Genomic DNA, 24,890 nt, shown 5'->3' on the forward strand with positions numbered 1-24,890 from the left:
AAAATAAATTTCCCTTATTCAATTCCTGTCTTAGTTAGTTTAAGTTGCTGTAACAAAATGCCTTAAACTGGATGGTTTATAGACAATGGAAATTTATTCCTCACAGTTTTGAAGACTGAGCTGTCCAAGACCAAGGCACTGACAGATTGAATCTGCTTTCTGGTTCATCAGTGGTGCTTTCTTGCCATGTCCTCACATAGCAGAAGGGGCAAAGGTCTCTCTGGGGTTCCTTTATAATGGCACTAAGCCATTATGAGAGCATAGTTCTTATGACCTAATGACCCCACCTCCTAATACTATCACCTTGATGGTTAGAATTTCAACAGTTCTGGGAGGACATAAGCATTTAGATTATGTAGTTCCTGCTTTAATTACATTCATTCTGAGGTTTAGCTTATATATCCTTCACTCAGCAGGGTCTTCCTTAATGCTTCAATTTGAATTACCTATCTACCTTCATGTCTCTTCCTCAGAATAACACGCTGTTTTTTTCCCTTCAGGGTATTCATCTCAATAAATAGTTATGCATGCACACATCTGTGTGTGTTTGTATTTTTTTTTTTTTGAGGTTCTGGAAACTGAACCCAGGGCCTTTGTACTGAGCTATTTCTCCAGTCTTTTTTATTTTTTTATTTTGAGACAGGGTCACCCTAAGTCACTGAATATCTCAGTCTGGGCTTGAACTTTTGATCCTCCTGCCTCAGCTTCCCAAAGTGCTGGGATTATAGAGGTGTGTACCACCTTACCGGGATCATTATGTCTGTATGTTCAGTGCCTCCCTAAACATCTTCCTCTAGCAGATTCTAAGTTTGATGAGATATAGTTATTTATTCATAATTTTTGACAGTTTCAGGCATAGCATTTACCATATAATAAAACTATAATACATTTGGTGAATTATTTAACTTAATATGATAAAATTCTAATTCATGAGTGTGTTCAAAGTTGAGTGTTAGATGAGACTGGTTAATCATGTCCTTACTTCTAGAGAGCTTTTCTAGAGGCAGTATATTGTAGTGGTAAAGAGTGTAGATGTTAAGTCAAGTATCTTGAGTTCAATGCTCGATTTTTTCCTTTACTAGGTGGATAGCACTAGGGCAAATTTCTTCACTCTCCTTTAGTTTAACTGGGGATAAATTAATGATTGATATCCGTATGGAGGGATGGTCATGGAAGAAGAAAAAGAAAATTTTTAAGAGGTAGGGCTAATGTCTCTTCAACTCAGAATGTATGCTGGAAATTATTTTCTTTTCAATCTAAATTCTGGATTTCTTTTTGCTTTGTTCATTACATTAATGATTAAATGAGTGAATGACCAAACGAATGAATGAAAACATGTTTCTATCTAGTAGAGCATCTCATTCATCGTCTTAAAAATAAATTGACAATTTCTACATATTTATTTTTCCACATTAACATAATAATCACTCTGTCACAAGTTCCCAAAAGAATCTTACTAAAAAATTTGAATGGAATATCTTTCAATTTGTAGACTTAATTTGGAGAGGAATTGGCTTAGATCTACTGTTGAGTCTTTCCATTTAGGAGCATGGTGTTCTCAATTTAATAAAATCCTTTCAAAGTCCCTTAATAATTTAAAGTTTTTTAAAAGCATTATTCCTGAATATCATACTCAGTTTATTCCTAGGGTTATTATATCTTTTAATAGTTTCTAACTGACCAGTATTTATATATAAGGAAAGATTTTTTACTAATTATTTCATTATCCACCTTATATATAGTTATCCATCTTATATATAGTTATCCATCTTAATGAATATAGTTATGCAAAATTTTAGTTGACTTTCCAAGTAAACTGAAATGCTTATAATAAAAAGATTTTATATACTCTTTTCAAATATTACTCTCTATTTCATTGTGAAATCTAGAATTTCTGGAAGAAATTAATGATATTGGTAATATCATCCATCTTACTGCTATGGTAATACTTCAAGAATTTTAAGGTCAAGAAAAAAAAAGAATTCTAAGGTCAAGTTTTTTATAGCACATTAATATGTGTATGTCTTACTAACTAGAAGTTGATTTTATTTATTAACAGATGTTGAATTTTCATCAGATGTTTTTCTTTTTTGACTTATTGATAGCTTACATTTACCACATGTAAGTAAAATGGTACATTATCTATATAAAGTATATAGTTTTAACTATTTATGAATTTTTAGAAAAAGGTAAACTTGGTATTATCTTTCTTTTGTACCATATTTGAAATTCTTTAGCATTTTACTTAGCAGCTTTGCATTCATTATTATTAATGAGTCTGATGTGTCAATTTTCTTGTGCTTTCACTTGAAAATGATTTATTGACTTTCACATATTAGGCATGATGCTAGGCAGGGGATACTTTTTATTATCTTTTAAGGCAAAGTTCTCTCATATGTGTTAAGTAAATGTGAAACATCAATTAATGTTGGTGTTATGATAACTTCAAAAAGTGAGGCAGAGCACTTTGTATACTTTTCAGTTATTTGTAACAGTTTAAATTGTGTAGGAACTATCTTTTTTTCTTTTTGTGCTACTGGAGATTGAACCTAGAGCTTTTGCACATCCCCAATGCTTTCTAGTTTTTATTTTGAGTCTCACTAGGTCATTAAATTGCCCAAGCTGGGCTTGATCTTCTAATTCCGCCTCAGCCTCCAAGAGTACTGAGATTAAAAGTTTGTGTTACCACACTGAGCTGGAAATTATCTATTCTTTTGATATATGTAGTAACAAAATTGATATGTGTAATAAGATTACCCAAGGTTTTCTTAAAGGAAGTGTTTAACCTTTTAAAAATATTTTCCTATTTTCATGAAATTATATTTAAATGTTATTCTTATATAAAAATGTCATAAGTCACATTTTACTGGAAAACCAGCTGTATTTCGGGGATTATTATGATATTGTGGATTCCCTCATGTAAAGGAGCCATTAAAAGTGGAAAATTATTCCCTTTCCCAATCATTGGGTTTATATATTTCTACTTTTTAAAAAATTTTCATTTGTATTTTCTATATTTCCTACAAAAAATTTTTTTTTCAGTGCTGAGAATCAAAATCAGGGACACTCTACCAGTGAGCTGCATTCTCAGGACATTTTTTTTAAATTTGAAGAGACAGCCTTGTTAAGTTTCCCAGGTAGGATTCAAACTTGAGGTCCTCCTGCCTCAGGCTTTCTAAGTGGTGAGGCTAGCAGCATGGAAAACCGAGGCTGGAAAAATTTTTAGAAATATGTTAAAGCTTTACAAAATTTAAATTTGGACACAATATTGAAGAGATCAAACATGTTAATTCTTGAAAATAGATGATGAACTTTCAGAATACTGGCTAGCAAGATCACCTTAAATATAGCAACAATTAGATTTATTTCAGAAAAAATATGAACATAAAAGAAGGTTCTGTGAAGACTATACCATACATTCTGACTTGATAAGTAGAAACCACCATCACTTGAGGTTTTTGTATTTTCAAGGGAAATGGAACTAAATAAAATCTTTTTGAGCATAGTAATTCAGGATGAAACATGTCCTTTTCAATCTGACCTAGAAAGACTATCAAGACAAACCAGTGTCTTTAAGTCCCACGAAGGCCAACAATGCAAAACAATACATGACAATTGGACTAGTGTGCTTTTGCTAGTTTGGATAATTACATGTTAGTCCATGGAACAATGGAGGAATTTAAAAGATTCGGAGAATTATAATGTACTGTGAATATGTTTTTTGCATTTCAGCTACTTGCTCACAACAAGCTAATGAAGAAAGTGCTACTATTGTTGCTGCCTTAAAATGAGAAAACAGGACCTCAAATAGGTTAAGTAACTTGCTCAAGGTCATATAACTAGTAATTGGCAGAATAAAGTCTTGAATCTAAGCTGTCTGACTCCCCTCATCTGAGCACATTGCTATCTAGGCTTCCCTTGGTGTGAATAGTGCTCAGGGTCATAAGGGTAGAAATTGCTAATGTACCAGATATATCTTTCATATTTTCCTCCATATTCTGCTAGTCCCAAATTAGTGCATGTGAGCAAGCTCTTCCTCCTTTCATTAACATGTTTGGTTTTCCTCATAACTTCTTTCCCCCTTCCATTGACAATTGCCACAATGGCAGAGCACAGCCAACTCTAAAATTCTTACCAGCAGAGGCCAAAAGAGGGTATAGCAGAGAGACAGTAGTTGTTAGAGTATAAAGGGATAAATAAATATTTTTTTTTCAAAAATATTATCCAAAGCTTTTCCTCTTAATACATACATAGAGCATTTACTGATAACCATAAGCTTTTGGAGGAACTGCTCCAAGATGGGAGAAACTTACCAAGGATAGTTATGAACAATTATCAAGGATCTATATGAACAACAGTGCAGAATCCACATTGGCCTACATGCTGATCAATTTGTGTCTTGCTATATAAATATGAACAGAAAATGAGAAATTCACCAGACATAAGGACAGAACCCAAAGTTTGATACAGGATAATTATGGTGAACAATCAATATACCCCATTAAAAAAGAGTTAATGTAAGAAACAGAAACTTTGAAAAAATTATAATCCAGTTTTGTAGTGAAATTTGAGAGGTAATTGAATCAGCAAAATAAGAGCAAGCTATCATAATAAAGAGGAATTGGAGAACAAAAATTACCTTTTTGGCCCTCTCCCTGTGCTTTGCTACACTTTGTCATAGTGCCTTATTTGAATTCTTCTCAGCACTTGAATTTACAAGCATCTTATGTATTTATTTTGTTTACCATTTCTCCACCTCCTATCCATATTCTACTAAAGTACACTTCCATGAAAACTGTGATAAGATTAGTTTTATCAATTTTTAATCCCCACTTCAATTTTATATTGCAGTGTGCTTGATACAGAGTAAGTAATCACAAATATTCAACAACAAATATTCACTGGATGAATTTAAAAGTCCAATAACTGACATGAGTTCCCCATCCTCATTGCCAATGATTGAGCAGAAGTGGGAAATAGAAGAAAGGATACTACTGAAACCCACTACTCAACACATGTGACTAAAACACAATAGAAAATGAACGTTGCACATTAAGGATTTTAAACAACTTTCTTTTTGTGGGGAGATACTTATAGTGGATAATTTCTAAATTTTGATATTTTGAAAGACATGTAAGTTGAAATGAGTTTCTTGAATATAAAAAAAGTGATATTTTGACTGTAAAAATCAAAGCTTCTCCATGCGACAAAATCATACAAAAGTCCTTATTCATTGGTAAGAAATTGATGAGCAATGCAATAAAAAGAGGGTAGAAGATACAGACAAAGAGACATAAAAATGACTAATAAATACATAAGCAACCATTGTCAATTTCAATCATAATCTAATAAATAATGATGAAAAATGAGATTTCACTATTGATCTAATCAGCAAAAGTAAAAAATTTGAATGAAACCCAGTGTTGATGAAGCTGTCAAGAAATGAGCAATTCATGCATTGTTGATTGGAGTGTAAGTTTATGTCAACTCTCTGGAAAACAATTTACAATATCAGTGACAATATAAACTATTTACATGTTACCCAACAAATCAATTTTTAGCAACTTTAAGAAATTTTTTCACAAATGCTATACTATATGCATGTGTGTATGCATGCATGTGTGTCAAAATATGATAACAAATACTGAAAATAGCTAAAGAGTGTCTCATTATGGAATTGGTTAAATAGATATGGATGCATTCATATAATGAAATACCATGTATTGTTGAATCGGGTAGCTTTGGATGTGCACATATAAAACGACTCTGAGGTGTATTATCAATTGAAAAAGGCAAGCAAGGTTTGTATTATCTCATATAAAATATATGGCATATAGAAATTTTTTCTTGAAGAAATCACAAGAAATTGTCTTTACTAGTGGCAATATTGGGTAAGGGAGCGTTGAAATTTAAATTTTGTAGCTTTCAATACTATTTGACTTTTAAAACGTTAGTATGAATTACATTTGCTCCAAAAATAATAATGTGGAAAGAAGGATGGATGTGATCAAGGTATGTTACATGTATGTATGAAAATGCTATATGGAAACTCAATATTTGGTAAAATTAATGTGCATTAATAAAAACATATATTGGAAAATTTGTAATATGAGTTTTTGAACTGGAAAAGAATCTGATGTTTTCATTTTGTTTTGTTTTCTTCCTTTTGTTTCTCTGCATTTAAAATGACCTGAAGTATTAAAAAAATTATTAGTAGAGTGGACCTATAATAAGACATTTCCAAATAAGTAAAAAAGTACAAAATGTATAATTGATTATGTAGTAAATTTAGTAATACATAAAAATACACAATTATGATAGAATATTGTAATATATATATATATATCATGTGAAATAGAGATAAGTAGACAATAAAAAGAATAATAAAAAGGTTTGAATAGTGTTATTAACAAGGTCAGTTTTACCTTGCTAAACATTTATTTATTTAGTTTGTTAGTTATTTTGATTTTTTGAGACAGGGTCTCGCTGTGTAATTCAGGCTGGCCTTGAACTCGCTATGTACCCCAGGCTGGCCTGGAATTCACAGCAATCCTCCTGCCTCAGCCTCCCTAGTGCTGCATTTATAGGCATAAGCCACCATTCCCGGCTTAAACATTTAGATAAATTTGTACCATATGCAATGTTTTAGAATAGCCATAGATGGATAATTTAAAGTGATTTATCATATACTAGTCACACAGAATAAACGGAGGGACATCCTCTATATTTAAAAATGCAAATTATTGTCATATAATTACAAATAAATTTCAGATGAAGCATTTTAATTATTTTGGGGGAGAAAATTTGACAAATTTATATCCTAGTGAATCTTGAAGTATGTATAAAACAGATAATGTAGCTAAGGCAATTGAAAGACATAAAACAACTAATTGTGAAAGAGAAATTGTCCTGCCAGATGTCAAAACAACCTATAAAAATAAAGACATTAATAGATGTGGCTGGATAGAAAGAACCATAACATAACATAATAGAATAGAAGGTCCAGAAGTTAAAATATCTATTTATCTGTGTATCTAACAATATATCAATCATATATATATATATATATATATATGTAAATATATACCTTTTAAAAGGGTACACTATTCTATCAAGGATTTAGGAACAATTAAATGGCAATGTGTGGAAAAATTACATACCCAACTATTTCTCACACAAAAGAATATTCCAGAAGGATTAAATACTTAAAGGTATTAGAAGAAAACATAAGTGATGTATGCAATAGATAAGAAGTTTTTATGCATGGTATAAAAGCCAGGGAAATATGTGAAAGAAATGATTTGAATCATTTATTAACACACACAGAGAAACACGCACATGTCTCTGCACACCTTCTATGTATCAAAGTACTACACAAAACTTAAAAGAAACAATTGGGAAAACTATTTGCAACATTTATGACAGAGAAAAGGTAATATTCTTCATATATTAAAGAATGCTGCAAATTGCATTTGGCAGAACTCTTTCATTTACAGGTGACAGAAATCAACAAGAATAAAAAAAGAACACTATAATAGCACACTGCTCAACAAAAAGAACAAGTTCAAGCAAGTGACAATAAGAAAGATGTTTAGTGTCACCAATAATTAATAATACAGTGGGTAAAAAGGATTAGAGAGATTTATATACGTTAATGTGGAAATGTGTCCATGCAATATTGTTAAGAAAAAAAAGTAAGTCATTAAGGTATGAATATTGTTTCCATTTTTAAATTTTGTTTTTATTCTTAAATTCTTTTATTGGTACATTTTAGGTATACAATACATTTACATTTATCATTGGGTGTTTGTACCTGTACATATGTATCTTGATTCTTATTTTTTCTCCATTACCTGTGTGCCCTTCACCTGCTCCACCCTTCCCTACTTACATAGACATCATTTCTATTTTTTTTCTTTTCTCATAATTTTTCCTTTCCCTTCTTTCCTTTCCCCTTCCCATTTTTTTTTTTCAGGTACTGGGGATCGAACTCAGGACCTTGTGCTTGCAAGTCAGGCATGGCGCCACTGAACTAAATCCCCAGCCCCATGTTTTCATTTTTGATAACAATATATATGAAATATTTATATATGCATGAAAAAGTTTGGAATGATATACTCTTTCCTTGCCTAATATGGTAGGAGCTAGCTACATTTGGATATTGAACAATTTGAAGACTAGTTAGAATTAAGTTGATCTGTAAGTGTAAAATATGTGCTTAACTTTGAAGACTTAGTATAAAGAATATGCAAAGTATTTCATTAATAATTTTATGTTGATTACATGTTGAAATGACATTATTTTTGAACAGGATTCAATGAAATATATTATTAATTTACTTCTCTCTGGTTTCTAATGTTTTAGTGTATCTCTTAGAAAATTTAAAATTACATGTTTTTTATTATATTCTTTTGGAGAGTGTTGGAAAGAGTTAAAAATGGTTATCACTGAAGTTGTGGGATTATGGATAAGAGCTTTAACTTTCTGTTTCATGCATTCATATATTGATACATATTATTTCAATGCAGTTAAATCAGTATACATTATTTTATGTCAGGAAAATGTATGTATATTTTATTTTGGAAGGAAGATTAAATAGTTTGAGTAGCTTCTTTACTTTATAATGATCTAGCTCATATTATCTTTTCTTGTTAGCAGGTATTGACAAGGACATGAATTTTCCAGCTTATTCATCAGGCTTGCCTTCAAATTTGTTTTTGTTTTCTCAATAAAATCCATACTCTAAGAAGGGAGGCTTTTGATGAGGATTTTCAGGCAATACAGCCCCAGTGGTAATTCCCAATGAGAAACTCCAACTGTGTTTTGAGCCATGGCACAAAATCTTGTCCAGGTAGAACAGACATGAAAGGGTGTCTTAGTAAGTAGATGTGCAAAAACAGATAGATTCCTGAGGATACCAGCCAGATAGAGGCTAGGGGTGGTTCTAAAAGTGAGCCACTTTGAGTAAAGGTCAGATGTGGCTGACTGGCTTTTACTAGAGCAAGACTTCTGATGGAGAAGGAAAATATAGGCATCATATGGGGCTTGAGTGATGCTAATGACCAGCTTGAGAAGAGAGGGGCCATCGGATATTCCAAAGTAGGTAGGCCTGGAAAAATCATCACAGGCAAAAAGGAATTGGTAGGTTTAAGCAGTTAAGGCAGTTCAACCAAAGAAGCTATCAAAAGTAGCACCCATGCTCCAGGGAATTTAGACAGATCATAAGTGCTCAGTTGAATAGTGGAAATAATGAATAATAGAATAGGGACTAGAGAAAAGATCTGGGCAATAGTGAATCAGGTATGTAGGACCTAGGCAGAAATCTGACTGAAATGCTAAGCTTCTAGGTCTAGCTCAAAGGCATGTATAGTAGTGGTATGGTTAAACCAATTGTACATTGCCTAGCCACAAATAGTCATGAGACTCAGAGCCTGAATCTATTAGCCTTTGAGTAGGTGTAATCTGCAGGATTAAGGAAATAAAAAGACTGGGAGTTAATAGATCTGATTTGCAAAAGAGGCTGAGGTGACACTTTTCATGGGCCACTCTGGGCAGAAATTTTGGGAATGAGTAAAAATTGCAGTCAAGATCAAGCTCAGGTTAAGATCCACCCTGAGTCCCCATTCATGTATCTAAGAAACAATTTGAAGTTAAAGAGTGCAGATAAAAATAAGTCAGCTGTCTACCAATGATAAATTCTTGTCCATGATTTTGATCATGTAGGGACTATGGGACCAGTATTGAAATAACTGGGCCTCTCCATAGGACCAGGGTAAATTTATAGGGAAACAGTGATTGAATAATGTGTTTCATAGATAGTCAGCTCTTAAAACAGACATATCTGGCAAGCTTAGCATCTCTTCTAGTTACATTGATATTACATTGGGAAATATACTTATTAATAGACAAATTTGATGGTTTTCTTTATTAGCCCGCTTTAAAACATGTATTATACTAAACCCCTTATTTAAGCATATGAATCTTTAAAGCAAATACACTTCTTTTTGCAATCTGTACTAAAACATAAACTCAATACTCACAGTACATTATAAAAATATATGACTTAGAAGACTAATGATGTTATTGATAATTGTGAAATGATAAATGGCAAAGGCAAAATGACTATAATATTTAAAAAATGTTTTGTAACATGAAACAACTACAGAAAAAGGATCCTAGTGGTATTCTTTTTTTTCTTAAATTCTTTTATTGGTACATTTTAGGTATACAATACATTTACATTTCTCTTTGGGTGCTTGTACCTGTATATGATGTATCTTGGTTCTTATTTTTTCCCCATTACCTGTGCGCCCTTCACCCTTAAACCCTTCCCTATTTACATACTATATTTCCATTTTTTTTCTTTTCTCATAATGTTTCCTTTCCATTCTTTCCTTTCACCTTCCCCTCCCACCACCCCTACCCCTTTGGACCTTTTCCAATTTGAAAGTATCATTTATTAGTTATTAATCCTTTTAGTCCTTATTTACACTCTCAGTTTCTCACACTAGAGAAACTATTTGGTATTCAAGCAAGTCACAAACCCAGACTTCCACCCCACAAAAGGCAATTTCTGGGGGAAATGAGGTGCAAAAGTCTGATAATCAACCACCTACCTGGACACCCTGAACTGATAGCACAGGAAGTAACAAAACAGATGAATGAGGCTCTAGAAAAATTCAAAGCAGAAATAATCTCCCAGATAACTATAGAGATGGTGAGCAGAGTGAAAGACATGATTAGAGGCTCTATAACAGAAACTGATAAAAAAAATAGATGAGCTCAGAAACATGCTGGTAGCCATGAATGCCCAGCATAAGAAAGAAATGGAAACCATGATCTCCCAACATAAGAAAGAAATGGAATCCATGAAACAGATTCAAACAGATATTCAGGAGATTAAAAACTCCATTGAAAGCATGCAGAGCAGATTAAGAGAATCTGAAGAAAGATTATCAGATATAGAAGACAGGATTGCGGTGAAGGACCATGAAAACAGAGATTTCTTAAAAATATTAAGGGATCTAGTGGTATTCTGTGGCTGGTGGAACTATGAGATATTTTAATTTTCTTTTTAAATTTAATTTTATTGGTACAATTTAGGTATACATTATAATGACATTCATCATTGGAAATTTGCACCTTTACATAATTGCTCTTGGTTCTTATTTTTCCCCCTTCCCCTGCCCTCCCTTCACCCCTCCATCCCTTCCTATTTACAAAGACATTTTTTCCATTTTTTCATTTTCTCATATTAATTCCATTCCCTTCTTTACTTTCCCCTACCCATTCCACTTCCCCTTCCACTCTGCTGCTTTTCTTCATATTTCACATTATCTATTATAACATTTAGTCTGTATTTACACTTTCAGTTTCTCATACTAGAGAAACTATTTGGTATTTATACATGTGTGTCCTGTTTATTTCACTTAAGAGTATTTCCTCAATGTGCATCCATTTAGCTATAAATATTTCTATTTTCTCATTTTTTATGGCTGAGTAGTACTCCATTTTATTAAAAAAAACACATTTTCTTTATCCAGTCTCCAGTTGATGGGCATTTGGGCTGCTTCCAAGTTTTAGCTACTGCAAATTGTGCTGCTATTAACATGGGTACACATATATCACTGTGGTATGGTACTTCTAATCCTTTGGGGAAGATACCCAGCAGGGGAATAGCTGAGTCAAATGGGACTTCCAGTCCTAGTTCTTTGAGGTATCTGCATACTGATTTCCACAGTGGTTGCACCAGTCTACACTCAAACCACCAGTGGAGCTGGGTTCCTCTTTCCACAGCCCCACCAGCATTTGTTATTGGTTGATTTCATGATAGCAGCCATTCTTTCTGGAGTGAGGTGGAATCTCAGCATTGTTTTCATTTGCATCTCTTGACTGAACAGTTATGTTGAACACTTTTTCATATATTTCTTTGCTATTTCTACTTCTTTGTGTGAGAAATGTCTGTTCATTTCAGATGCCCATTTTCAGATTGGATCTTTAAATTTGGGAGGTATTATTTTTTTAAAGTTCTTTATAGATTCAAGATAGTAGACCTCTGTCTGAGGAAGAGCAAGTGAAGATGTTTTCCCACATTGTGGGTTGCTGCTTCACACTGCTGGTGGTTTCTCTTGCTGTGCAGAAGCTTTTTAATAAGAAGAGATCCCACTTGTTGATAGTTTGTGCTAGTTCACAGGCAACTGAGGTTTTGTTCATAAAATCTTTTCCTACACCAATGTCTTCAAGAGTTCTACCTAACCTTTGTTCCAGGCAATTCCGCTTTCTTGTTTTAATATTTAGATCCTTAATCCATTTTGATTTTAGTATAGTGCATGGTGAGAGATATAGTTCTAGTTTTAATCTTTGGCAAGTTGAAACCCAATTTTTCCAGCACCACTTATTAAAGAGGCTGTCTTTCCTCCAGTGAAGAGGTATGGCTCCTTTATCAAAGATGAGATGACTGAGTGTGTCAGGAGTTGTTTCTTCAACTTCTAATCTGTTCCACTGGTCCTCAGATCTGTTTGTTTGCCAGTACCATGCTGTTTTTATCACAGTAGCTTTGTAGTATAGTTTCAAGTTGGGGATTGTGATACCCCCTGCCATGTCTCTGTTACCTAGACTTGCTTTTGCTATTCTGAGTCTCTTCTTGTTCCAAATGAATTTTTGGATTGTTTTCTCAAGGTCCATGAAGTATGCTCCTGGGATTTCAATCGGGATTGCATTGAATCTATATAGCAGTTTTAGATGTATGGCCATTTTCACTGTGTTTAACCTTCCTACCCAGAAGAAGGGGGTGTCTTTCCATTTTCTGATATCTTCTTCAATCTCTCTTTTCAGAGTGCTATAGTCCTCAGAGAAGAGGTCAATTTCTTTTCTTATGTTGATTCCTAGTTATTTCAGTTTTTTGGATGCTATTGTGAAAGGACTTATTTGCCCTATTTCTGTCTCAGTGAGTCTGTTGTTTGTGTAGAGGAAAGCTATTGATTTTTGTGTGTTGACCTTGTATCCAGTTACTTTACTGAATTTGGTTATTAAGCCTAGAAGACTTTTAGTGGAGTTCTTGGGGTGTTCTATATAGAGTATCTTGTCATCTGCAAATAATGACAATTTGACTTCTTCATTTCCTATCTTTATTCCTTTTTTTCTTTCTCTTGTCTAACTGCAATGGCTAATGTTTCCAAAACTATATTGAACAAGAGTGGTGATAGTGGCCATCCTAGCCTTGCTCCTGATGTTAGTGTGAAGGATTTCAGTGGTTGACCATTTAGCTTTATATTGGCTGTTGGTTTTTCATAGATGGCTTTTATTAAATTGATGTAGAGGCTATCTACTCCAATTTTTTGTAGAGTTTTTATCATAAATGCATATTGGATTTTGTCAAATGCTTTTTCTGCATCTATGGAGATAATCATATGGTTTTGTCCTTGGCTCTACTGATATAGTGTATTACGTTGATTGATTTGTGCATGTTAAACCATCCCTGCATCCCTGGTATGAATCCCACTTGATCAGGGTGTATGATCTTCATGATGATCTTCTGAATTCCATTTGCCAGCATCTTATTAAGGATTTTTGCATCTATGTTCATTAGTGAGAGTGGCCTATATTTCTCCTTTTCGGTTGGGTCTTTCTCTGCTTTGGGGATCAAGGTGATGCTAGCTTCCAGGAATGAATTCAGGAGTATTGCTTTCCTTTCAATTTCATTGAAGAGTTTAAACAGTAATGGCAGTAATTCCTCTCTAAACTTCTTGTAGAATTCAGCAGTGAAGCTATCAGGACCTGAGCTTTTCTTAGTTGGTAAGTTTTTAATTACATTTTCAATTTCATTGATTGATATTGGGTTGTTTTTAATGTTTAGGTCCTCTTCGTTCAACTTTGGCAATTCATACTTATCTAGGAATTTGTCCATTTCTTCTGTGTTTTCCATCTCATTGAAGTAGGTATTGATGATCCTCTGTATTTCTGCTTGGTCTGTTGTAATTTCAACCTTTTCATTCTTAATTGCATGAATTTGGGCCTTTTCTTTCCTTTTTCTGATGTGGTTGGGTAAGGGTTTGTCAATTTTGTTGATTCTTTCAAAGAACCAACTCTTGGCTTCATTAATTTTTTATATTGTTCTCTTAGTCTCCATTGAATTGATCTCTGCTCTGATCTTTACAGTTTCCTCCCTTGTATGAGGTTTGGGTTTGTCCTGCTCTTTTTCAGGAAGCTTGAGGTTCAGCATCAGGTTGTTTAATTGGGCTGGCTCTGTTTTTGTAATATGTGTATTCACTGCTATGAATTTCCTTCGTAAGACTGCTTTCATTATGTCCCATAGATTCCGATATGTTGTATTGTTATTGTCCTTTAATTGTAGGAACTGTCTGATTTGTTGTTTAATTTCCTCTGTGACCCATTGGTTATTCAGAAGTGTGTTGTTCAATTTCCATGTGTTTATGAAATTCTTGAGGTTTCTTTTGCTATTGAACTCCAGTTTCATTGCACTATGGTCTGACAATATGCTGGGGATAACTTCAATTCTTCTACACCTACTTAAACACATTCTATGAGTATGGTCTATTTTGGAGAACAACACTTGTGCAGCTTAACAGAATGTGTATTCTGATTTTGTGCGGTGGAGCACTTTGTAAACATCTGTTAAGTTCATTTGTTCAAGAGTTGATTGAGTTCTAGTATTTCATTACTTAGTTTTTGTCTAGTTGATCTATCTATTTGTGACAGTCGGGTATTGAGGTCCCCCAGGACTATTGTATTAGTGCATATATGACTTTTCATGTCTGTTCGTATTTGTTTTATATAGGTGGGTGCACTAGTGTTTGGTGCATAGATATTTATGATTGTCATCTCTTCCTGGTAGGTTTTTCCCTTTACAAGGATGTAGTGTCTTTCTTTGTCTCTCTTAATCAGTATGGATTTGAAATCCACTTGATTTGCAAAGAGGATAGCTACTCCTACTATTTTTTGGGTTCCCATCACATGGAGTGTAGTTTTCCACCCTTTAACTTTCAATCTATGAATTTATTTTTGAATTAAGTGTGTTTCTTGTGTGCAGCATATTGTTGGATTTTGCTTCTTGACCCATTCTGCCAGTCTATTCCCTTTGATTGGTGAATTGAGACCATTAACATTGATGGTTATAACTGATATGTATTGACTCATCATTGTTATGACTTTTTCTTTTTGCTGAATTCTCCCCCTTTACGTTTAATTTCTTGTCACACCGAATGGGTTCATTCTGCTTTGCTTCCTGGGGTTGTGATCCTCATTGTCTGTTCCTAAGATATTGTCTAAAATTTTTTGGAGTGCTGGTTTGGTATTCATGAAGTTCCTAAGGTGCTCTTTCTCATGAAAGTATCTTATTTCTCCATCCATTTTGAAAGATAGTTTTGCAGGATACATCAATCTGGGTTGGAGGCTGTTTTCCTTTAGGGCTTGAAATACATCACTCCAAGCTCTTCTTGCCTTGAATGTTTGCCTTGAGAAGTCTGCTGTGATCCTGGTGGGCTTTCCTTTGTATGTGATTTGGTTCTTTTCTCTAACTGCTTGTAGAACTGTGTTCTTCTGTTGGGTTTCTGGAATCTTAACAATTATATACCTATATGTAGATTTTTTTGATCAAGGCTATTTGGAGTCCTGTATACCTCACTTATCTGTATGTCAAGTTCTTTTCCCCTTCTTGGGAAATTTTCTGCCATCACTTCTGTGAACTGTTTTTTATGTCATCTGCACTCTGTCTTGTTTCTTCGTTGACTCCAATCAGTCTTATGTTATTCTTCTTTGCATTGTTTAGCAGCTGCTGCATTGATTTCTTTTGGTCCCTTACAATTTTGAAGCATTTTTTCTTTTCCTGGTCACTAAATGCAATCTTACCTTCTATATCTGAAATTCTGTCCTCATATTGGTTCATATTGCTGTGTAGACTTTCAATGGAGTTTTAATCTCCTGGAAATCTGTTTGTATCTGCTTTATGAATTCCATTCATTTCCTATATTGGGATTCCATCATGTTCCTCTTCTTCTCTCTAGATTTATCAATCATATCTTGCACTATGAGTACAATCTCTGCTGTTATCTGAGAAATTATTTCTGATTTCATTTTTTCCAGATCCTCTTTTTTTGCCAGTTCAGGGAGTCCAGGTGGTTGAGTATCAGAGTGTTCCATCTCATTTCCCTTTGGGGTTTCTGTAACTGATGTGGAAGTCTGGTTTTGAGACTTGTTTATGTGTCTTCTTAGTTTGATGGGGGGTTGCTATCGGTACCCACACAGCTCACCTCCTCTGCGCTGGGAGCAGTGGAACGGTGGCCTATAAGCCCCTTCCTATGCTGGGAGTGGTAGAAGGCCAGACTGGAAGCCCCTTCCTCTGGCATTAAACCTCTGGGAGTTCATAGAGGTTTCAGTCTGTAATCAGCTGGCTCCAAAGCAGGATGGATGGGAAACAGATATCACAGAGGAGAAACAACATGGTGCCCACATAGTAGCAAAGGCAACAAGAGAGCGAGATATTTTAATTTTTATTTGTCTTTTATTTAATTTCCAAATATTTTACAATAAGCAAGTGTTATTTGTTGTCATTTGAAAAGTTCAATAAGTGCTTTTATAAAAAATGTTTTGTGGCCTTTGGAAAGGACATTTTCTAGGCCACCAGGTGACCTATGTTTTACTCCAAGTTTTACCACTGAATTACTGTATGAGTTTGGACAATTCATGCTCCTTGCTGTTGGCCTCAATTTCTTATCAGGGGACTGGAATGGATCAGTAGTTTTACAGAAATGTTCTGGGAAGCCCTAGGATTCTGTGACAATGCCTCAGGTGCAGCCAAGGGAGAGGGAGGGATGGCTGAGTGATTGAAGTCTAGATTTTCAGATTATTCCAGTTATAACAGCTGTCTTTCTTTAAAAATCAATTTTTCATGCCAGGATTTTATATGAGATTTCTTTCCAGTAAAAGATTTTGAGATCTCTCTCTCTCTCTCTCTCTCTCTCTCTCTCTCTCTCTCCTTTGAAGTTTAAGAACCACTATGGTACATGATCTCTAAAGCTCCTTCTAGAATAGATATATTCAATTATTTAGGCTTTTTACAAATTCCCTGAATCCCTTTCCTGAATTGGTTTAAATCTGTGGAGTTTATACTGAATTTTGGATAATACACTTGATTCCAAGAAACAGGCCCTCCTGACTCTGTCTGCCTACCAAGCTATGTGCAGTGCTGTAGAAACAGGACAGTGCACTCAGTAGAATTAAAATGAATTGGCTGGGTTCTACATGGAAATGAGCAGCTAATCAGCAGGGGAAAGTGTTCGTTTGTGATCAAGTGTTCTTTGAAACATAGCACAATATTTTGAGGCAGTTGGAAGAAGATGCCTGTAATGATCTGTTGAAAAATATCTTTATATTCTGCATATTTTTTTTGGTACTGGGGATTGAACTCAGGTCCTTGTGCTTGCACAGCAGGTGGCAAAACCACTGAGCTAAACCCCTGGCCCATATTCTACATATTTTTTGAGAAGGAGAAGCACATCTATTGTTTCTCAGTTTTAAATATTAAATATTAAACACTGGGTGAAGAATGAGGAAGAGACAGCAGCAACAGAGGTAAAGGGAGGAAGAGAGAAAGAAAGGGGAGAGATGTGGAAAGAGACACAGAGACAGAGACAGGGAGGCAGAGACAGAGATGCCCCCTTTGTGACTCCCCTCTTTGTTTCAGGTACCCCGTGACTATATGCCTTGTAGGTGGGCAGGGAAGGAATGGAAGAATAAGGTCCTTAGCAGGAGAAAAGTGCCAGAAAGTATCTGGCGCATGTCCTTTCTCAACCTCCCTCCTTATAGACAAGAGTTCTCAAGACAGTGGTTTGAGCTCTTGTGTGCCAAAAGATAGGTAAATATGACAGTACAGACACTGATCCGAAGGTTGGCTGGTAGAGTTTGAATGTTAAAATAGAATTAGTTTATATTTTTATAATTTTTTGAGTTTTATTAGTGCATGTTTGGAGTATATAGTGATTACATTCACTAGAGCAAATTGATACATGTACATAACACATTTCAATTCCTTTTCCCCCTTCTCTCCACCCCCTCTTATTTTTCTAGCTTCAGATTCACTTATTTATCTTATAAGAACTTATAAAGTTTATTATCATATACACAGGTTAAAAATCTGACTAAGCATTTTATTTTATTTGGAATCCAGCCTACTCAATAAGAGGAAGGTAGTGCAGTTGTCTCCTGAACATTTAGCTTTCTATTTAAGTATTTTTTTTCCAACCTTATACCCTGTTTCTCCTCCCCTCAAATGCCAGGGCCCACTGTATTCTGCAGCTGTCATTTTATTTATTGAAGTATATGATAGAATTGTTGATAAATTTATTCTTACTAATTTACAGGTGACTGATTATATAATTACTCTCCCAGATAATAAAAAAGATTGAAAATACCTATAAGCCAAAGAATACATGCAGAACATAGAATTTTCAGTAGCACTGAGTAAATAAAGTAAGTTTATTGAGGAAAAGACCCAGCCTTTCATTCTACTCTATTTAGTCAGTAGGATTCTAAATCCCATTCCTTGGGCACATGACTAATCCCAGGCCCAAGTCTGTTCTTGTTTTCCTAGATATTAGAAGTGTAAAAATTAGGAACTCATTAGCCTTGGTGATGTGACAGCTTCTTGGGGGGCTAACTGAAGAAAGGTCTCTGAAATAGCAACCCGTTTACTTAGGAGAAGAGGGATTAGGGGATAAAAAAAACCTATGAACAGAACACAAAGGACCAAAGGCATTTTGTTAGGGAGTTAAAGGAAATTGCATGCAGTCTATTGCTACTGTTTTGAATGGAAGTCAAGATTTATCAGAGGTGTTTAATTTTAGCACAGAAGAGAATAACATGTAGTTTAAAAATAAACCAGAGATTTGGAAAAAAGGCAAGTGAGCTCAGTTTAATCTCAGGTACAAAGGCGTGAGTTTCTGAGCTTTGATGGAAGGGAAATGGCTGATAATACAGGGGTACTACCTTGGCATTTAGGGGGACCATCTGTGAATTGTTAGGTCTGATTACTTGTCCACAACATTTCCTAAGATCTCATATTGGACTAGATGGTGTTGGGGGATACAAGTAGCTTATGCAAAAGTTATGGAAAACCCTATTTCATACTTACTATTTTACTATAATTTATACAGGAACATTTTTTTCCTCCTTTTGCCCTCCCCCACATGTTTACAAAAACCTAATAAAATAGTTATAAAATGAATTGGAACGGAGTAGGATCGATTCATAAGGCTTCCTCTAAAGGAGGTATCCTTTGTGCATGATGTTAAGACAGTAGGGCAGTGGTTTCAAAGGAAGCTGCAGGTCAAAATTGTCAGAAGCACTTGCAAAGAATACAGGCTCCTGGGTTCCACTACAGAGGCTATGATCCAGTGGTCTGGAGGCAAATTAGGGAATGCAAATTTTTAAACAAAATCCCCAAGTAATTTGGAAGGTGAGTCAGGTTGAGGAAATACTGACTTGGGAAAGGGGAGAAAGTGCTTGACAGGAAGGATGGATCACTTAAGCAATGTATAAAACCATGGGCAGAAAAGCATAATGAAATGGATCATTCATTCACCCAGCAAACCATTCCTGAATGATTATCTGATAGAGGTGGGCAGGGGATAGACTAGGCCCTGTCCTTAAAAGAAGTGCCATACTAATGGTTTTAGGTCCTCAAGTTGCCTTAGAATCCCCTGGGGGGACATTTCACACATTGAGATATCTGCATTTTTTTTCTGTTGATAAAGTTAGGCACTAGGCATCAGTGGTTCATAAAGTTGCCAAAGTGGCTCCAAAGTCTAATTAGGATTGAGAGCTTCTGCTTAAGGCGAGTTGGACAAGTACATATGTTGTTACAACTCAGAGAAGTAAATGCTACCAAGGCCAATCAAAGGCTGAGAGAGACCGAAGCATCTTCCATGTTTTGAGGCACACTAATAAAAAAGAAGAAATGCCAAAACAGAAATATAAAATTTTGATTTATATTTAATAAATGAATAATTTTAGCATACATAAATAATATAATAAAATATTATGATATTCATAAGATAATAAGAGAATTTATAAATTTATTATTTTGTAGAATACTACAGAGAGTGCCGTCTGGTGGTAGGATCCTATTTAAACTTTTATGATAAATTCTGTCTTCTCCAGTCCTGCTATATATATCTGTGATTATGTGTCACCCATGTCACATGAGGCTCATGTGAGTACTGAAGAAGGGCATTCAACACAGTTTATGACAGTCAGAAAAAGTTTCAAAAAATTAGTGCTAATTCTCTTTCTATGCATGTTTGATAATTTCATGGCTATGGGATTGTTCTCTTGTCAAATTATAAAGGTCAAATTTTTACAAGACTATTTGGTAATACAAGGGAGGAAGCAACTGCATGGGTCATTGTAGAATGCCCCTGAGGTGAATGGCAATGCTTCATGGATTCAGGAAAGCCTGGATCCTTTTGGTTCGGGGTTGCCAGTCTCTGCAGCCTTCCTTGTCAGTTTGGAGTTAGATCAGACAGGAATTGTGAGAAGGATCGAGTGTGTATGAGGCAGGTTTGGAAAAGGTTTAACTTGGCAGTTTCTCTCTCTCTCTCTTTTAAGTTTTAATTCTTAAATGAAGTGACACACTTCTCCTGGGGACCAGGAGTGATTCTGCAAACAAATGAAGAGGAGACAACTTGAGGGAGAAGCAAAAATTCAGTAGAGATGATTTGAGGTCAACAAGAACAATTAACCATTATCCTGTGGAGATTTTCTTTCCAGATTACTCCTCTCCTCCCTAAAGAATGTTTTGCTTAATTTTAGGTGAAAATCCTTAAATAAGGCAAAGAAGCTTGTTTGTCTGAAATGGAGAGTCTATTTAGTCTGGAGTGGGGAGTCTGTTTGGGGGTTTATGACAAGAAAGAAGCTGAGATACCTGCTGCCAAATTTGTCTTGAGATTACTGATCATCTATGTTAAGTCCAATAGACTGGACAGTCTGAAGACTGCTAACTGCAAGAAGAAGGTTGCCTTCAGCTAGCTGCATTTACACATAAACTGAACTTTCAGCTTGCCAAAGAGCAAGGACTGGAATGACTTACTTGGTCCCACACACCTGCAGAATCCTTGGCATGAGTCCTGGGCACACACGAGTCCAGTGAACTGCAGCCCTTCTTTCCTCCACCTGGACTTTTCTCTCAGTTTTCTACTTGGTACTACAGTTGGCTTCTTGGACTGGAGCCTTGCTCTGATTTTCAACCTACTTTCCTGAGCCCTTGCCGCTTTCTCTGGTTCTTGTGACCCCTTCCTTTGGGCTTAGTATCCTCATCTATAGAACAAGGTTATATAAAATGGGGACAATAATACCATGACTTGTATTGGTTGCTTATGATGCCTGCAATGAAGTAGCTATAGAAAAATTGTAGTTGCTTTGATTATTATTAAAATTATTGCTAGTAGTACTTAAATTTGTGCTTTTATCTTCCAGTTACTTAATGGAGCCTTGGTTCCTAAAAGACTGATCATTTGATCCCAAAATGTCACTTTCCATGCCTCTTTGTGTCATTCCTCCCTCATGGGCCTATGGGAGATAAATATTGGACCAAATGAAACCTGATTTTGTCAGGTCCTTTTGGATATTATGCATTAGAGGGCCAGGGATTTAGCTCAGTGGTGCCATGCCTGCCTCGAAAGCACAAGGTCCTGAGTTAGATCCCAGGTACAACCCCCCCCCCCAAAAAACCAAAAAGCAAAAACAAAAACTTTGGATATTATGCATTAGATTTCTTTCTTTTCTTTTCTTTTCTTTTTGGTATCAGGGTTTGAACTCAGGACCTTGTGCTTGTGAGGCAGACACGGTGCCACTGAGCTAAATCCCTGGTTGCATTAGATTTGTATTAGTTTCCTATTGCTGCTAAAACAAATACTGAAAATTTCACGGCTTAAAACAAACGTGGTTCTGGAGGTCAGAAATTCAAAATGAATCTTGCTGTGCTAAAATCAAAACGTGAGCAGAATTCATTTTCCCCCTTGCCTTTTCTAGTTTCTATAAGCTGTCTCCATTTCTTGGTTTTTGGCCACCTTCTATTTTCAAAGCCAGCAATCATAGTCTTGCAGCCTTTCCTGTCATCACATTTCCTTTGATTCTGACTCTCCTGTCTCCCTCTTTCACTTATAAAGACCTTTCTGATTAGGTAGTCAATGATAATTTCCTCATCTCAGTCTCTTCCATCAAGTGAGATAACATATTTACAGGACCTGGGTTTTAGGACTTGGAAATCTTCGGTGGGAATTATTCTTTCTACTATACTGCTTCAATCAAAGCCCAAATCCAGCAACTGAATCAGATGGAAATGGAAATCCAGGTCCAACTCTGAAGGCATTTTGCAATTGTGGCTTTTTCTATGAAATCATAACTACTGTCATTTGTAGCTATGAATACAAGGAATCACCTGTATACGTAGCTTGGTTCTATATTCACACAATACTCATTCTCCCTTCCAGGCTTTTGCTTATCCCTAGAATTCACTATGTGTTTCTTTCTGCCAATTCAGATTCTACTTATCCTCTACACTTTAGCTCTAGCCCCACTTTCTATGTGGAGTCTTCCCTTAATATACATTTATAGTTATAATCAACCCTGTACATCATATCTGACATTTTATCTTCTCTGTAATCTTTCTTTTCTAACCTTTATTCATTTATTTGTTTATTATTTACATATACTACTTTTATAATTTTTATGAGTACATATTTGTAGTACATAATGTTTACATTCCCCATGGAGAATTGGTACATGTACATAATACATCTTAATTCATTTTTTTCAGCCCCTTTTCTTCCCCTCTCTCTCCCCTCCACCCATCTCTTGATCCCCTTCCCTTTTTTGTACATGTTTGCAGTGCATAATGTTTACATTCTTTGTGTTGTGTTGGCACATGTATGTAACACAACTTAATTCCTTTTTCATTTCATATCCCTCCCTTCTCTCTTTCCTTTCTCCATCTCTCAATATCCTTCCCATTTGAGCAAGATCTATCTTCCTACTTCTTATTATCTATTTTTTGTTTTGCTCTTTATATATGCTGTGGGTTTCTCATATGAGAAACAATGTGATATTTAAGCTTGTGTGCTTGATTTATTTCACTTAACATTATGTTCTCAAGGTGCATCCATTTTCCCACAGATGACTCAAGTTTATCTTTATGGCAGAGAAGTATTTCATTGCATACAAATACCACATTTTTTAAACCATTAAGTTTATTGGTACATTTTCGGTATAAAATACATTTACCTACATCATTGGGATCTTGTACCATTACATAAGTATCTTGGTTCTTATTTTTCCCCTTCCCCTGCCCTCCCTTCACCCCCTCCAACCTTCCCTATTTGGAAAGATTTTGTTTCCATTTTTTTCCTTTTCTCATATATTTTCTTTTCCCTTCCTTTCTTTCCCCTACCCCTCCCACTTCCCCTGCTTATTTAGACCTTTGCTTCTTTTTCCACAATATCAATTGTATATTATTTAAATTAAAATATCAAGACCTAGGAGACATTACCACAGATTTTACAGAATTTAAAAGGATATAGAAAGCATATTTCAAAAACCTGTTTTGAAATAAATTTGACAAATGGAATCAAACTCTGGGTAAATAGGAAAGGGTGGAGGGGGTGAAGAGTGCACGGGTAATGGGAGAAAAAGTAAGAACTAAGATACATCATATTCTGGTACAAACACCCAATGATAAATGTAAATGTATTTTATACCTAAAATGCACCAATAAATATATATATAAATAAAAAAAGAAATAAATTTGACAACTTCTAAGAAGTACCTTGGAAGACAAATTAATGAAACTAACTCTGGAGGAAATATAAAATTTGAATAGCACCTATTAAAGAAAGTATATTCCTAGCTTGAAAATCTACCTATATGACAACAACAGGCTCATATACATTTTAACTGATAAATTACATCAAATATTTAAGGCAGAAGAAAGAAGGAACACTTCTCCCCTCATTTTAGGAAATCAGCATTGTGCTAATCCTAAAACTGGATAAAGATAATAGAAGAAAAAAGTATGAACATAGATAGAAATTTGTTTAAAAAAACAAACTACTAGAAGTCAGATCTGGCAGTATGTAGAAAGTGGTTTTATTATAGGGATGGCAGTATTGGCTCAGCATTGGAAGATCCACCCCCAAAAGTCATCATTTTAACAGAGCAAAAGAAAAAGACATATGATCTTGTCACTAGTTGGAGAAAGGGTATTGGACTAAATTCCACAGCTGTTCATTGTAAGAGCTATCAGGAGACTAGAAGTAGAACAAAACCTTCTCAACAGATTAAAGACATGTACTCCATACTTCCAGCAAGAACACTTTATATGAATAGAGAAGATACAATGCTTTCTCCTTAAGGTGGGGAACAAGGACAGATATGCTTACTCTTCATCTGTCCATTAAACTTTGAAACCTAGGCCCAAACCAAAATAGTCTGGCAATAAAATGACACAATTAGGATAGGATTGGCAAGGTAGAAGCAAAATCTTTACAGGTAGGTGAAATGATCATCTACAGAGAAAATACTAAGAAATCTCTAGGAGCCCCTAGAACTTGTATTTGAATTTAGCAGAATTAGAAAACACAAGGTATATATAAAAATTCAGATCTATGTATACTTGCTATAAATGAAGAATTGGATATTGAAATTTAAAAGTTATGTAGGAGTACAAAGGACCTAGAAAAGTAAAAAGAAAAACAAAATCAACAACCAAAAAACCAGTGTTGGAAGACGCTTGGTACCTAATTTAAAGACTTCTTCTAAAGCTACAGTAATCAAGGCAGTGTTGGTGTAAGGAAAGACATATAGATCATTAGAATAAAACA

The sequence above is a fragment of the Heterocephalus glaber genome, unplaced genomic scaffold, assembly GCF_053883595.1.
Source record: "Heterocephalus glaber isolate CG9 unplaced genomic scaffold, H.glaber_assembly_v1.0 deba00001729, whole genome shotgun sequence".
In the NCBI taxonomy this organism is placed as follows: Eukaryota; Metazoa; Chordata; class Mammalia; order Rodentia; family Bathyergidae; genus Heterocephalus; species Heterocephalus glaber.